The 16,893-nt window shown below is 37.7% G+C and overlaps 1 protein-coding gene across 7 annotated transcripts in view; it reads left to right on the forward strand.

Annotated features, from left to right (window-relative positions):
• Positions 1-9,905: 9,905 nt before the first annotated feature.
• Positions 9,906-16,893, forward strand: part of FHL5 (four and a half LIM domains 5) — an 87,783-nt gene continuing 80,795 nt past the window's right edge. For 6 of the 7 annotated variants that reach the window (XM_056818609.1, XM_056818612.1, XM_007484343.3 and 3 more), the window contains exons 1-2: positions 9,913-10,031; positions 11,063-11,126. The gene's annotated coding sequence lies outside the window, so the exon portion shown is untranslated. Of the gene's footprint in view, positions 10,032-11,062; positions 11,127-16,893 lie in introns of all 7 variants that reach the window. The other variant, XM_007484342.3, reaches the window with a different exon arrangement.

Raw genomic sequence — 16,893 nt, forward strand, 5'->3', positions numbered from 1 at the left:
CATTGCTTTGTTGATAGTATTTGCATTAGAGTGTTCATTTAGAGTCTCTCCTCTGTCATGTCCCCTCAACCTCTGTGTTCAGGCAGTTGCTTTTCCTCGGTGTTTCCACTCCCATAGTTTATCCTTTACTTATGAATGGTGTTTTTTTCTCCTGGATCCCTGCAAATTGTTCAGGGACATTACACCACCATTTATGGAGAAGTCCATTACGTTCGATTATACCACAGTGTATTAGTCTCTGTGTACAATGTTCTCCTGGTTCTGCTCCTCTCGCTCTGCATCACTTCCTGGAGGTTGTTCCAGTCTCCATGGAACTCCTCCACTTTATTATTCCTTTTAACACAATAGTACTCCATCACCAACATATACCACAGTTTGTTCAGCCATTCCCCAATTGATGGGGATCCCCTCGTTTTCCAGTTTTTGGCCACCACAAAGAGCACAGCTATGAATATTTTTGTACAAGTCTTTTTGTCCATTATCTCTTTGGGGTACAGACCCAGCAGTGCTATGGCTGGGTCAAAGGGTAGATATTCTTTTGTCACCCTTTGGGCATAGTTCCAAATTGCCCTCCAGAATGGTTGGATCAGTTCACAACTCCACCAGCAGCTTTAATTTTTTTTGATGTTAATACATGAAATTTATTTTCATTTTATTAATGCTCAGTTACAGTTTAAACAATTTTAAGAACATAACATATTTGTGGAAAAGAGTGATTTCAGAGAGGCAAGAAACTACTCAAAGAACAAATGTAGAATTCTTATTTTTCTTACAAATTCGAATCAATATCTTCTAGAATTAGGAAATGAGTAAAGACTTCTCTTTTGTGCAAAACCATTTTAAATTGTATATGAACTTCTTTATTCCTTGTCTGAATATGTATGAACTTTTATCCTTTTTTCCATGTTTCTTACCTACTGCCATATTGCACAGATTATAGTAATGATGGCCAACCTTTTAGAGTCAGAGTGCCAGAACCTGCCCTTCCCCCCCAACCCCTCAAACCCAGTGATTTGCTCCCCTGCCACATGCTGGATATGCTCTGGACCCCTTGCCCCTGTACCCCACACAAGGGAGGGAAGAAGTGATACCATTGGGCTGCTGGTCAGAGAAGGAACGGATGAAGTAAGGAATGTCCTCAGCAACTGTAGAAAGAGGGAGAGGAGTTATTTGAGTGCTCCACTCCCCTCCAGCTCTGCTGAATTTGAGCTGCCCACCTTACCCTCATTGGGCTGCTGGGCAGAGGAGTGGAAGATATGAAAAATGTCATCAGGCACAGTGGAAAGGGGGAGGGGAGCAGCTCTTCCTGAGTTCCTCTGCCTTTCTAGTAATGAACTCTGGGCAGGGCGAGGGAAGACAGCTACATGCCCACAGAAAGCACTCTGTGTGTCAACTTTGACACACATGTCATAAGTACACCATCAGTGGACTATAGTGTAGAGTATTAGTATATTAAACAGTTTGGTACACAACATACAAATTATTGGGATAAGGACTCACTACTTGACAAAAAAGTTGAGAAAATTAGATAGGAGTTAGAAAAAAAATTAGAACACTATTAGTTTATTTAACTTTTTAACTTTGCTACAAGTGATTTCTCATGATGGAGTAGTCTATAATTATTTTTAATATTAAAAAACACATATATAAAACTTTGAAAAAAGAACAAATATGAAATTATACATAAGCAATTAATACTGAAACACTCAAGTAAAACCAAAACAACTGAATTTTTTTTTTCAGAATCTGAGTACTATTTAGATGATTCACATTGATTTCAGTAGTTTCTTTGAAATACAGAAATATAGATTAATCATAGCATTGGCCATAGTGGGGCAACCAGTGCCAGGCAAGTCAAACCACCACCTATATCACGATCTTCCCTTCACCCTGATTAAGAGAGCCCAGAACCTGAGTCCAAGAGCCTTGGGAATTAAAGCATACTCCAAGCCATCATTGTGGAAAAGGGGCCTACCTCCAGCAACAATTGTTGACCACCTTCTTGCCAAAAGGCAGATGAGCAGAAGAGTCCTGGGAGAGGTAGCACCCTTCAGGCCCCTGATTCTGTTATAAGCCTGACCATCATCTATGAGAAAGCAACTCTGATGGAGAAAGAGCAAGCCAAACTATCTGCAGGAGTAGGACATAGTGAAGAAGCATATGCCAGACAAATTGAAACACTACCATCAGGTTCTCCTTGTAGACCCTGATTTAGACAGTTCAGTACCTATGCAACCATCTTTGGAAGTAACACTTGTGTGCTCAGGCCCCTTTTTCTTTTTTCACCACTGTGGAGACCCTGGTTCTAGACTGTGGGAGTTTTCCTTGACCACAAGAAAACAGCCAATGCACCACCAGTCCTGTAGACCTAAAGCCTGTCCAGGACCTCACTCCTATAACACCAACTTTGGAGCTGCAAAGCTTCAAATTTCCCTTCTCCTTCTGATCTTTCTTTTTCTTTGCCTCATTTTCAAGCTGGTTAATTTGGGCTTTCAAGACACTATTTTCTTATTTTAGTTCAAGTGCCTCTGTTTCCAGATGACTTATTTTTCTTTTTAAGTTCTTTTCCCAGTTGTCTTCAGCCTCTTTTAATTGCTTTTTGAATTATATTTTGAATTCTTCCAAAGCCTGTGTTTAATTCGCTGGAGTTTATGTATTTTTGCTTGGTGTTCCTTGGTCCTCCTCTGTTCCATTTGCTCTTTGTTCATTGCCTGAATAGAAGCTGTCGATTGTAATTTCTTTTTTATTTTTCTATTGTTTACTCATATTTTCCCCTTCTTCACCCCACCTCCACCCCCACCTCCTATAGTTGCCTGTAGTTCCTCTCATTTTGTGCTGGATCTCTGGGTATGGGCTGTTCGGTCCTGAAGGGGCTATTTCTCTGTTCTGCTGATTGATCAGATTACTCAGATCTTCCCTAGCTGACAGCAGAAGCTAAAAAGGAGCTGGGCTTCCCACTCTGTTGTCCATGTTGTTGCCTGTAGTTTGTTGCAGCTTTTTCCCTTGGAGCTTAGTCAGCAAGTCTCTCTGATCAGTCTGTGGGTGAGGGGTGTTGGAGCTTGAGCTTCCCTGGCCTCTGAAGGTTTCATTGATTATTGATAAGATTAAGCCAGGGCAGAGTTGATCTTGCAGAGTTGGATGTACCCTGAGGCCAAAACCTCTGGAAGGGGTGGGGCAAGATGGAATGTTTGGGTTGCCTTCTCTGAGCTTCTCCAGCTGCCTCCCCGCCACCTGTGTTCAACACCCTGAGCCTGGCACAGCTGTGCCAGTACTCCCTCCATGCTAGCGCCCTTGCCCACCCAGAGATTACAGCCACCACTGGAGGCTCAGTAGTGTATGTGGGGGAGGGGTCCTGGGCCCTTCCTTCTTCCTTCCCATTAAACCTGAGTGTTCTCAAATTCAGGCTCTTTTTTTTTTTTAAGCCCTTACCTTCCATCTTGGAGTCAATACTGTGTATTGGCTCCAAAGCAGAAGAATGGTAAGGGCTAGGCAAGGGGGGTCAAGTGACTTGCCAAGGGTCACACAGCTGGGAAGTGTCTGAGGCCAGATTTGAACTTAGGACCTCCCATCTCTAGGCCTGGCTCTCAATCCACTGAGCTACTCAGCTTCCCCCTCAAATTCAGGCTTTTGGGGGGTGTACCTTTTTGAGTCCAGTAGGAGGGTTCCTTAGCTCTGTCCTGTTGTTAGATTTGGTTTTTAGTCCCCTCCAAGCATTTTGTTTTTAATCATTGAGGAAGTATTTTCAGAGGTCTGAACTTTCGCTGCCTCTATGCTGCCATCTTGACTCTCAAACTTACCAAAGAACTAAGGAACAAGGGAAGCAAGACAAGACACCCTGTGTATGGGGGGCAGCAATTCACTAAGCTTGAAGAAGTACAGTATCCATCTGGTCACCCAAAAGTCACTTGGGACAGAGACCTAGTTTGGAGAATCACAAATTGTCCAGCAAGGGAGGAAGTTTAATTGCTTCGAGAGTCAGACTCCACAGAAACAACAATCAGAGAAGAATAAATTAAGAAATAGGGGAAAGTAAGAAAGACTGAAATTACCAAAGATTTCAGGAAGAAGAAACATAAAGTCCTTGAACATAAGATAAATCAAGGAAAACTAACAGAAGGAAATATGACTTCCATACCTTGTAATTAGTTCAGGCATTTATTAAGTATTGCAAAACAAAGGGGAAAGATCCAACTTTTACTGAGACAGAGGTCCCTGAGGAACTTGAAGAGAATATTGAACCATAACAAGCTGTTCCCAGTGGTTCAAAAGAGAAGTTATGAAAGCAGAATTTATTGCCTATGTGGCAAATATGGGCAGAATAGAAATCCTGGAATCTGCAATGACAAGTTTCACAGAAATGAGAGAACAGTAACTTGGGGATGCTAATATATAGACATCAAGGATAATCCACAAAATCCAAAAATAATCAGTAACATTAAAATATATATTTTAAGCAAAAAATTTTTATCTCAAAGACAGGATAAGTAAAAAATCCTAGGAGAATATGACAGGACAAAAAAACCATAACACCCCAATTCAAAATATAATAGAAGTACTCCCAACTTTTGAACACAAAAAGTGACAAAATTCAGTTTGCCTTCAGCAAAAAAAAAAAAGTCTTCAAACAGACACGTAGTGGTTAAATTTGATGGTCCAATTCACAAACAAGTTCTACAAGCAATCGTGGAAAAAACCTTCAAATACAAAGAAAAGGAAATTTTAAATTACACACGATATACTGTACCCTCTAGGAAATGGAGGGGGATGGATGTTTCAACGAGCAGTGGGGCTCAAGATGTAGCCCACGGTGATGTAACCTACAAATCTGAGCTTAACTATAAAAAAAAAGAATCCAATAATAAGCATTTGAAATATTTTTTAGAAATTATAGAGATTGCTTTTCAAATATCCATGCACAAAAAATATGAATAATAATAGCATCCAAGGGCAGCAAAGTGACAACTAAGAAGTCAGTAAGGGATTCCTTTCTTAATATACAAAAGTAAAGTATGTTATGCTGTGACAAACATGACAAAGCAATATTGGTAAGAAATTGTAAATTGTGTATGCCTAAACCATCCAAATTCATATAGGAAATGCTATCTGAACTACAAGAAAACATAGTACCACAATAATGGCAGGAAATTTAATAACCCTCTCGGTTTGGGATAATTCTAATATGAACAGAAAAATATAGAACTAAATTTATTAGAGAAACTAGTTAAAAGAATGGCATCCCCTAAAAGAGAATAAAAGTATACATATTTCTCAGCAATATATAAAATTTTAAAAAAATTGACAATGTAGTAGGGTACAAAGATATTGTGAAGAAATGTTACAGAAATAGGTGTAGAAAAATGGAAACTCTAATGCTCTTTTGGAGTTGTAAACTGATCCAGCATTTTGGAAAGCAATTTGGAACTACACTTATAGAGTTAGTTATAAAACTGTATGCCCTTAGACATGCCATTGCTGGGTCCATTTCCTAGGGAGATTAGGGAAAGAGGAAAAGAAGCCATATGTTCCAAAATATAGCTGCTCTCTGTGGTGGCAAAAAGTTGGGAATTGAGGGGATGCCTATCAATTGAGGAATGGCTGAACAAATTGCATATGATTGTGATGGAATACTACTGTGCCATAAGAAATGATGAACAGACATTTTTTATAAAAACCTGGAAAGAACTACATGGGAGAACAGAGAAATGAGTAGAAACGGGAGGATGTGATACATAGCTATAGAATTAATGCTGGGAGGATAAACTGAATATTACCTCCAGAAAGTGAACAGAAAGATGAAACATGAAAGAATTAATTTATATGTACGGTCAACCTCCCTGATGGTATCTTTTGTAATGCATGGAGGGTGGGGAAATTCTGGAACACTTGTGGACAGGATTTATTATGTAGATGTGAAGAAAAAGAAACTAAACATAGGGGACTTGTGATTTCAATTGCATATGATTGTTTTCTTTGTATATGGAAATGTTTGGTTTTGTAAAATTTAGAATAAAAATATTATTGAATTTTTTTTAAAGGCAGAAATAAAAATGTCCTTTACATACTAAATGCAGTAAAAAGTAGTGATTGATTCTGGTCCACAAATAAAAGAGCTAGACCTAAATGAGAATAAATCAGAAGCAATAACTAAGTAAATTAAAATAATGATGAAGCAATCAAAATTTGAGAGATGCAGCAAAAAAAAAAAGTCCTGGGTAAGGGGTCTCATATCCTTAAAAGTATGCATTAACAATATAGAAAAAGAGGGTTGATAAACTGCATTTTTTAAAATTATAAAAAGCCAACAAGGCCAAAAGATATTAAAATGAGAGGAAAATAGATTCCAAAAATAGAAGAGATAAAATGAAAAGCTAGTTCTTTGAAAAGAAAATTTCTAATTAAATTGACAAATTCTTAGGTAATCATATTAAAAAGAAGAAAGCTGAAGTTTAAATAAATAAAATAGCAATAAGCAAGGTGAAGTGACAGCAAAACTAGAAGGAATAAAAATAATATACTATACCCAGATATATGGGAACACTAAAGGAATACTTTAAAAAACAAAATATACAAACCATGGAACATTGAGAGGTTTTAACACTGTCTTAAAAAAGAAAGATTTAGATGGAAAGGAATTAGCAAATTGGTCTTCATGGATTCACAGGAAAATCATGTCAGTCTATTAAGAAACTGCCCATACATCACAATTGCTAAAAAATAAAGCATTTTACCCAAATCCAATTTATGAAACTAGTCAGAACTTCCTTACTGGGTTATACCCCACAGAAAACCATTTATTAGAAGAAAGTTCCATGTACTCATGATAGTCATAGCAATACTTTTTTGCTATAGCTAAAAGTTGAAAATAATGTCCAACAATTAGGTAATGGCTAAATAAATGTTTATACATTTAGGGTGTATACATATATGGAATATCTGTGCTGTTATTAAAATGACATGAGATGAATACAGAGAAGCATGGAAAGATCTATGTATTTAGAGCAGAGTGAAGTAAGCAGAACCATGAAAACTATATAGAATGGAAAAGAACAACTTCACGCCAAAAATTAAAAGTCAAGCAGTACTCAAATGAAGAGCTAGGAGAAGACACTTCCCAACTGCCCTTTGTGGAGAAAGAAGATCCACAGATGTTAGTTTTTGCATATATTATCAGACTTTTACAATATATCGATCAGTCGGTGGTGGTGTTTTTTTTTCTCCCTTTAAAAAGTTCTATTTGTCATGGAATGACTCTTTGGGAAGGGTTGAGAGAGGGATATTTGGGATAGCAATGACTGTGAAAGAAATAAAATAAAAACTTAAAAAAAAATTTTTTTAAATGATTTATATGAACTTGTTCATTTTGTGTTTGTTTTATAAGGTAGCCCCAGCTGCAACTTTACACTGACTTACAGATTTTTTTAAAATGAAAAACAAAAATAAGCCATAAGTTCAGTTATAAAAGCTGGATTTAAGTCAGGCAGAGTTGCACAAAGCCTTCAGCCTCACTCCCTTCCAGTCATGGAAGTCCAATGGCAAGACAAAAGTCAGGATGACCTTGCTCTCTTCAATGTCTGACCAAGCTCTAAATTATTCCCAAGGAATATTGGTAACAATTAGTCCAAGTTTGAGTACTGTAATGTGAAATTCTTTGTATTATGAATTATAAAATATCAGGTCAATTTTAATGTGAGTTTTAAGAATTGTATGTGGAAATACTGCCAGCCATAAAAAGAAGAAACTCCTTTATATTAGTGCAAAAATTTGATTTAATTGAACATGGTTATAGTAACTTTAAATAGGAACGCTTGGATCCAAGCACAGAATATTTGTATGAAGCATGCAGATGAAACTTTTTAAAAGACAAGTTTTCCCAATTTTTTTGTGGTTTGCAAATAGCTACAAATAGCTACAAAAGTGTTATAATGAGAGAAATGGAGAGCTTTGGGGCTGTATGGATCGAAGATTGCAATTAAAAATGCATTCCTCTCAGCAAGTTTCATTTTTATTTAATTGTGTAGTGCTCTCAGTAAGAACTAGAGAAGTTTGGAGAGTGGCGGGTGGGGAGATGAAGTCTGTTTTTGTATATATTAAGTTTGAGGTGCCAATAGGACATCTTTTGCTTGACAATCCCAGGGTTAAAGTTTGGTGGAAGCCTTGATCATTCTTGGAGAGGAAACCTGCTAAATGATGCAGCCAGATGATTTTCATTTACATAATTTCCTAATCTATATATGAACATGTAATGGCAATAGAATAAAGCATTTCTAATTTATATTCTCCTTAGAGCAAACTCAGTGTAACTCCCTAATTGCTGTTTAACTACCCTCCCAAGAGTTTGAACTGAAAAATGGGACAAGGTGCTTGACACCAAATGCAACCAAAATGATTTCAACTTTGTTTGAAACTGGTCACCGAATACTGTGGGAGACATTGGTCACTAATTACCTACGAATGCTGCTTAAATCTAAGTTAAGGACCAGAAGGGACCTTAGAAATCATCTAGTCCAATAACTTCATTTTACAGATAAAGAGAATGAGGCCCAGAGAAATGAAATGTAATTGGTCAAAGGTTTCGCAGCAAGTGAGCAGCAGAAGCCAAGGCAGCACTCGTTTCCTAACTTGCAGTTCAGTGCGGCGGCTCTGGAACACTGGAGCTAGAAAAGTCTGAATGTCAAAGGTTCCAACCCGAGACCAGTGTGTTTATAAGGGGCTCCAGTTCTCTTTGTCTTGAGTGGCTACACAGGCATGCACACACACAAGCACATATCCTTTCCTGGCACCAGTCTTGCACTAATAGGTGAATTTATATGGGTGCATTTATAAAGGTTCCAATTCCTGTTGTTCTTTAGAATATAAAGAACATGAGTGTGTATGTACCTAGGCAGCGGGAAAATGAAGCCACACACCAATGCACAGAAACGCATGTATACTTTGTATTCAAGAGAACAAAGGGATTGGGATCTCTATACATTGTACAAGTCTAGGGTAAGCAAGTTGCAGCTAGGTGGCTCAGTGAACAGAAAATTGGCTCTGGAGTCTGGAAGACCCGAGTGGAAATCTAAATGCAGATACTTACTAGCTATGTGACCCTGGGAGAATCGCTAGCAAATCACTCTAGTATCTTTACCAAGACAATTCTCTGGATACTACCGTCCACAAGATCATGAAGAATCGGAGACGACTGAAAGAGTGAACATTGACAAGGATAAGCAGATCCCGGGCACCTTCGACCACCTGCTTTTTCTAGCCTTAGTCTTCTTTATGTATTCTGTAATTTAGAAATAACTGGACTTAATACTGTTCCCCACACGTAAAACTCCAGCTCCCCTCATCTTCCACAGGAATCCTTCAGCCAAGGACAGCACTTCCTGCTCACCTCTAACTCTTACAATCTACTGTCTTTATAGACTTGACTCAAGTCTATAATTGAATGACGTTTGATGATTCCTCTAGCTATTAGATCTCTGTCCCCCAAATTATCTTTTGTGTTTGTATGTATATCTACCTATACTTCCACATATAAACATACATCTACATATATATATACTTTATTGAATATATGTAGAAGTATATAAGCCTATAGATGTCCCACCCGTCTTTCTTAAAATAGAAATGTTGAGTTCCTTGAGAGCAGGAATTACTGGACTTTTGCCTTTATATCCTCAGCACATGACAAAATCCCCCAGAACATTCTAAGCACATAATAATGCCTGCTTGTTGACTGACTGAATAAAAGAGTCATTAGTAATCCACGAATTACTAATTCACATAGAGTAGATGGTAGAAGAAGAAAAAAGACTGTTAGATGTATTCTAGCAGTATCTGACTACCTGTCTCAAGCACATTATGCTCTCAAAGTCCCACTGTCATAATACAATTGGGTGGGTGAGGGTGGGACAAAGGATTGGCAACAGCAATGACATGCATCTGTTTCAGGCTAGCTATATAAGTCTCTTTGGCCATCACCCACTTGTGAAACATTCAAGCCACTCTGAATGGAAGCCAACGAAAGGAATGAAGACTGAAATCTGGTAAACTTTATAAAATATGCTATTCTGAAGTTAAACTTGATTTAGTTCAGGGAACTTCTGTAGAGTTAAACTACATGATGTATTTTTCATTTCTTTTGCTTTTCTACTTTTAGGACAAAAAAGATTTTGAGAAATTAACTTTGTCTCAAGTGGAATGGAGGGAAATGGTCTAGGCAGAGTAAGCCTAGAAATATGTAGGGAAACTGGGTAGATGGAAAAGGTCCAACCCTACAAAGACCAGTATCTGAGATAGAATTAGTAGTATTTTCTTCCCTCTCCAGTTTTCTTGTTGTTATACAAATATGATGTGACTATATTGTACAGAAAAGTTATCTTTATCATCTGCTTAGTACCTTGTAGAACAAAAGGGACCTAACTAGAACTTTACAAAGCTAGAAAATAGGCAAATTGACAGCCCAAGAAGTCATATCATATAATACTATAGTTTCCAAAGTGCTCTTCTAACAACTTTTCTATGAAATAGTGAATGAATGAATTTACTGAACACTTATAATATGCCAAAAACTGTGCTAAGTACAAGAGGCATTAAGTACCATTTTCAAACACAAGTTTATAGTGCTCTGGGTGAGGTCTAACTAGAGCAGAGGATAATGGGACTCTTCCCCTTTTTTATTTTGAACACTGGATTTCTCTAAATTCAGCTTCGGCTTACAGGAGTTTTTGTAGAGAAGTTGAGACATAGTATATAGGCCTGAACAATCCATTTAACTCACCATTCCAGTGAAGAAGCAATGCAAACATTTGATTCTCCACCCCAAGGCTCTGTCCCTTTCTGCTTTTTTTTTTTAACCCTTACCTTCTGTCTTAGAATCAATACTGGGTATTGGTTCTAAGGCAGAAGAGTGGTGGTAAGGTCTAGTCAATGGGGGTTAAGTGACTTGCTAAGTCACACACTGAAGAAGTATCTGAGGTCAAATTTGAACTCAGGACCTCCTGACTCTCAATCCACTGAGCTACCCAGATGCCCCCCCTCCTTATGCTTTTTTTTTTCTTTTCTGGCTTCTGCTTAGTCCAAGCACCCTTCTGAGTTCAAGAGACTTAGACCAGGATCTTCCTCGATGTTCTACAAATGAGGTAATTCTGATGCCAGTTTAAGTTCCATTAGCAACCAGTTCGACCCAGAAAGTCACCATTCCATCACTACTTTTATTTGATGCCATCTCTGGGGTCATGTGGTTCTTTATACTCCTGGAGCCATAGCATTCTTTGATAGACATAGTTTCCTAAGAGTATCATGATTTTATTAGTTTTCTCTCCAGGAAACCAGAATCTGTAGCTTTGTTTTCATTGCCTCCACTTTTCACCACCTCAGCCTCTTGCCATCCTTCTGATCCCACTCTAATAGAGAAGTTATTTTCTCCAAAGGTGCCAATAACCTCAACTGCTAGATCCAATGGATCTTCCTCAGTTCTCTTCCTCTTTCACCTCCAATGGTTTTTTTTATTATTGCTGACCACCTGCATATTCCTTCCCTTGGCTTCCATGCTACTAATTTCTGATTCTTCATCATACTCCATGGATTCAATTTTCATTTCAACTCAGATGACTCCCATAGCTGTATATTTTATACTGATATTCTGAACTCCAGCTCCACATCAATAGCTTACTGCTGAACATAACTTGGCTGCCATTTTGCATGGTTCATTCCTTTTTAAAAAAATTATTTGTTGGTTCAATGAAAATTCCCAGATATTTCAACCCCTCCTTAACTTCCCTACACCATAGAAGGCATCACCCCAAAACAATAGAAAATAAATGTATATATAAATTATGTCTTTTGTATTTCTATCAGTTCTTTCTTTGGAGGTGGATATTCACAAATTTTTCTTCAAATATTTTATAGCTATACACACACACACACACACACACATACACACACACACACATATAATGTTCTCTTGGCTTTACTTGTTTCATTCTTCATAATTTCAAGTAGGTATTTCCAAGTGTTTTTTTTTTTTTTAATTAACCTGCTCATCTCATCTTGTGGAACAGTAGAATTCCATCACAATCATAGACCACAACTTTTTTAGCCATTCACCAGATGTACTTCCCCTTGATTTTCCAGTTCCTTACCACCACAAATAAAACTACTATAAATATTTTAGAACATATCAGCTCTTTTTCTTTTTCTCTACTTTTGGGAAATAGTGGCATTACTAGGTCTAAGGGTATATGCACATTTTTATAACTTTCTTGGCATAATTACAAACTTCTTTCCAAAATGGTTGGATCAATTCACAGTTCTACCAACAGTATCTAGATTTTTCTACATCCCTTCCAACATTTGTCATTTTGCCCTTTTATTTTTTTAGCCAAATTGATAGGTGTGAGATGATATCTCAGAACTGTTTTAATTTTAATTTCTATAATCAGTAATAATTTTAGACTTTTTCATATGCCTATATGTGATTTTGGTTTCTTCATCCAAAAATTTTATATATTTTTTGATCATTTATCAATTGGAGAATGGCTGTTGTTCTTATCAATTTGACAAAGTTCTCTATTTTAGATGTAAGACTTCTGTCTGAGACATATGCATGGCTCTTTCTTTGTTAAGATGCAGTTCATTTTGTTTTGTGATGGTAGTTATCATTTATACCAGTGCTTTCTGATCATTTTTTTTTAAACCCTTACCTTCGGTCTCGGAGTCAATACTGTGTATTGGCTCCAAGGCAGAAGATGGTAAGGGCTAGGCAATGGGGGTCAAGTGACTTGCCCAGGGTCACACAGCTGGGAAGTGTCTGAGTCCAGATTTGAACCTAGGACCTGCCATCTCTAGGCCTGGCTCTCAATCCACTGAGCCACCCAGCTGCCCCCTTTCTGATCATTTTTTAACCTTATCTTCCTCAGTCTTCTCAAATATAAAATGGGGGATAATAGTGCCTACCTGGTAAAATTATTTTGAGGGTCAAATGAGATGTTATTTGTTAGAAAAGAAAAAGCACAGCATATAGTGGTAGCTAAATAAATGCTTATATAACATAATATAATATATATTATATTATATTATATATATAACATAATATATAATATAAATATATATATATTAAGTTTGTAGACCCCAGGTAAAGAACTATGGAAAGGTTAAGAGCTGTGGAAATTCTCTACTCTTCCTCCTCTGGAACATATGTATATCTTCACAATGGTCTTTTTTTTGCTTATGCTCATGATAAGCATAATATGAGTGCTCTAATGCCCTATGTGAAATCTACTTAATTGATGCCTTTGAGTATACAACAAAACCAACTTCTCCAGTCCACTTGTCTTTTCCAATCAGAACCTATGAATAATCATATTTTATTTAACCAATTAGTCAATAAACATTTAGTAAGTGCTTACTATATGATAGTCACTGTACTAAGTACTGGGGATAAAAATACAAATAAAAATAGACAAGATTCAACCTCAAGAATTTCAGTCTAACGAGGATGAGACAACACACAAAAGGAAACTGAAAAAGATGTGGGGCATGAGAAGACTCAAAGGCATGTCAGAGAGTTCCAGAGAAGTTCTAAGGCAATGTAGCTGGTAGAAAATGGAGAGAAAACTATGCTGAGATCTTTAGGTAGATGTCCTGAAGTCCATTACCTTGTCTATCACCAGGCATAGCATCCAATAAGAAGGGAGGTAAGGTATTGATGAGATGTAAGAACCAGGATGATTGAATCCAGCAGCATAATGAAATTTCCCAATGATTAATTTTCTGGAGAAAGAAGGCATGATTGAGAAGACCAAAGAACTCCAAAAGCAACAGAGCTGATGAAAAAGGGTGGGGAATTAGTTGCAGCTTCCATTTATTTTCTGACTTCATTTATAGTGAGAATGTCAATACTGCTGTGATTCAGATATCCCCTAAGTACATCAACTTGTCTTTAGATGAAGTTCTCATGTTTAGGGTTCAATAGTTAAATTAATGTTTCTACATGGTCTAAAATTTTGATTTGTGATTCATAGTAACCTCTGTTACTCTGGATCAAGCAAAGGTCTAGTGCCATTTTATGTTTTTCTTGGGTTTTGTGGATTACTATTACCAAAGAATGATGACCTTGAACCAAAGAGCTAGTGTAAATTGAATGTCTGTGCCTTAGCTATAGCTATGCCTAAGTCTGGAATTCACTTCCATCTTAGAATCTCTAGTTCCTTTCAAAACTTAGCTGGTGCTCCCCTCTACATGAAACCTTTTCTGATTCCTTTCAGTTACTATGCCCCCATCTTATATTTGTTCTGTATATATGTACATATTTCCTTTCTTGATAAGCCCACTGGGGGTAAAAGTGTTTTTTATTTTTGTCTCTATATCCCCAGAGTCTAGCTCAGTGCCTATACTAAAGTAGATAATTGATAAGTACTTGTTGCATTTTTGATTTTCAGTGCTTATAGGTTGGTCCTGAGACAGAGTACAGACTCTCTTATTGGGTCCTTTCCAGAACCGTTCCAGTTTGGTTACCTACTAGAACTTGTACTTGATTGGCACAGCTATGCATAACTCTAAGTCAACTTTTCATATCCCATTGGGGCACTGGCAATAGGATGTGGAGAAACAGGGTAAGAGGACAACTGATGGAAGTTTGATCAGAAAGCACACCCTTTCCTCCATAAAGAAATTTACCTTACTCCCAGACTCAGGAATAAGAAGAACACATTGGGCAACTGTCATATTCTTTTCCTACTAAGTAGCAGGAGATCTTGTTTTCCACTCAATCTGTTATTTGAACATTACTTCATTCCCACATCCTGAATCATTCAATCAATTTCCTCTAATCCATTTCAATTCTATTTAATCAAAAGTTTTCAATATACCAAAGTAATATCACAGTAAAACCTTACCACCATAGCTTATTTGATCATAATAATGAATACTATAATTTCTATGCTACTTTGAGGCATATAAAGCTTTTTACTTCCTGTGTGAAGGAAGGATATGCCTTAAATGCCATGCCCATTTTATAGGTGAGGAAAATGAAGGCTAAGTGATTATTTTATGTAACTCTTGTTCCAAAGCCCAGTGGTATGGAACTCTCTTCTTATTGGTGGATATGAAGGCTCTTCCCTGTGTAGAAGGTGGGACAGAGTTGGTAGGAGGCCAGAGCTTCAGTTCTCATTAATTTCTCCTTTTGGGATTCTTTGTTCTGGTGCTCCTGGCTTCAGACTTCAAGAGAAAAGATGGAATAAGATAACCCTCTTTCAGGTTGCTGAAGGCAAAGGTTCTGGGAAGGTATGAGAGAAGCAAGCAGCCTCCATCATGTCCCAGCTTGCAACTCTAGAATCTTCATAGTTTCCCCTTGGGTGAAATCTAGTATACTCTTAGTTGAGCTGAATTATCTCATGTCTATTAGGAGAGCTCTTTCGTTCTGCATTATCTAATATATATTCTCCTATATGTACCTACTCCAATTCTCATTTTGTTATGTTTTGTATAAATAGACTTCTTTACTATTTGCTCTGTGTGTTCATTGTGGAACTGGTATTAAATAGGAAAGGGATCAAATCTTGCATATAGAGCTTAGAGCCTTCCTTCTCCCCCAAATGATAAAGCAGTCAAAAATTAGATACAACTCAATCTCATTCCCTAGGCAAACATATTTAAAGCAGCAAATAAATATACTTTTAGCTCAGTACCTCTTCTGTCTGAAGAGAGCAGAGTGTGGCATCCAGCCCCAACCTCCTGCTTCCTCTCATGGCAGGAATAAAATTTTCCCTCAGAGAAGGGTTGGGGGAGAAGAAACTAGAGATGTCTATTCTTCCTCCCATCAAGCCACATATGAGGACAGCATCCTTGCAACAACGCATGGGCACCTCTATACGTGTGGGTGCACGCTCTTACTACAATCACAATCACAATCACAATAATTATAAAGTCTTAAAGAACTAGAATTCAAAGAGCATCACACAATGGAACAAAATAAGAGAAACCCTAGACTGAGAAACAGAATGTATTCACTGTATCTCTGTCTCTGTTTATCTGTATCTATCTGTCTGTCAGAGTCAGCACGGAATATAGAGAGCTGGCCTTGAAACTGGGAAGACCTAGGATTAAGTTCTCCTTTAGACTCATGGTACTTTTGTGACAGGATTGGTCACATAATCTCTCAGTGTTAAAGTCAGCTCTCTAAGATGAATAAACTGATGGGGAGGTGTTCAGTTGTATTTAGTAGAGGGAAGTGTCCTCACCTGGGAGCTCCCTACAACAATGAAATCACATTGGAACAAGTTAAGTTTATTTGGTTTCCTCCTTCAACTATCCCCTTTACTCCCTGCTTCATGTCACTGTATAATGTGGAGTTTCTAGGTCCCCAGAGATGCCCAGGGACTCCTAACTCTATGATAGGAACTCCAAAGCAGATAATTGTCTGTGAGGAATCACTTCTGTGCTCAAATGCCAAGGATTTCCTCATGGCATGATGGAAAAGCTAGAGGAAGGGAGCAGTAGGGCTACACTTCCCAAATAGAGAACCCTAAACTGGACTCTTGTACTGAACTAATTCCTGGCTATCTTATGACCAGAGTCTTCCAGTTTTAGCCATTTCTATCATACGAGAAGATCAGGGACTTTTTAAAGAATGTTGGACTGAAATAGGTTTTAGGTTTAGTCCCATTCATGCTGCATTTATTCTTTTATAATAAGTGTGTGGGTATATGGATGGGTGTGGGTGGTTCTTAGCTGAAAATTTCAATCTATCCATCAGGCTAACTTCTTTAGGGACATTCTACAGGGCATTTGCTGTCCCCACTGTATAAATATATTTGGACAGGGAATGGTTGTTCAGCAGCAGAGTGGGAGTCAACCCTTTATATGTCACAAGTCATAGAGAAACAAACTGACACTCATGTTTCTCCC

This window comes from Monodelphis domestica, chromosome 2 (assembly GCF_027887165.1).
Source record: "Monodelphis domestica isolate mMonDom1 chromosome 2, mMonDom1.pri, whole genome shotgun sequence".
Taxonomy (NCBI): Eukaryota; Metazoa; Chordata; class Mammalia; order Didelphimorphia; family Didelphidae; genus Monodelphis; species Monodelphis domestica.